Below are 461 nucleotides of genomic sequence, written 5' to 3'. Positions count from 1 at the left end.
GGGCGTGGTGGGCTGTGGGATCGACACGGGAGTGGTGGGGCGATGCTCATTGGCGTTGCCGGCTAAAGCTGAATTGTGGTGATGGCTCTCAATTTTAGTAATGCTCTCTTTCTCCTTATCTTTCTTTCCAGTCAAGAAGCTTCTAATCCCCCTGCCGGTCTTCCCCATATCTCCTTTCACTATCTAAATCTATAAGCTTGAATTCATAAATCAGACAAAACAAAAAGAGTGCAACAACAACTTATGTCATCAAACTAAATCATCTCTTGATCTTAAACCCCTCTCTCTCTCTCTCTCTCTACCCCACAAATGATCAGTAGCTTTCAAAATAAATTACACACATTTGTTCATGTACTTAATGTACAACAAAAAAATGCTGTCTATTTCCTCCACTGTTTGATTGTTTATGAAGTGAAAAAAAACAGAGTTATAGTGTAAGAACGTGATCTGTGGAGGAAGAA

The sequence above is a fragment of the Sesamum indicum genome, linkage group LG10 (assembly GCF_000512975.1).
Source record: "Sesamum indicum cultivar Zhongzhi No. 13 linkage group LG10, S_indicum_v1.0, whole genome shotgun sequence".
Taxonomy (NCBI): domain Eukaryota; kingdom Viridiplantae; phylum Streptophyta; class Magnoliopsida; order Lamiales; family Pedaliaceae; genus Sesamum; species Sesamum indicum.
This window is presented reverse-complemented; position numbering follows the sequence as displayed.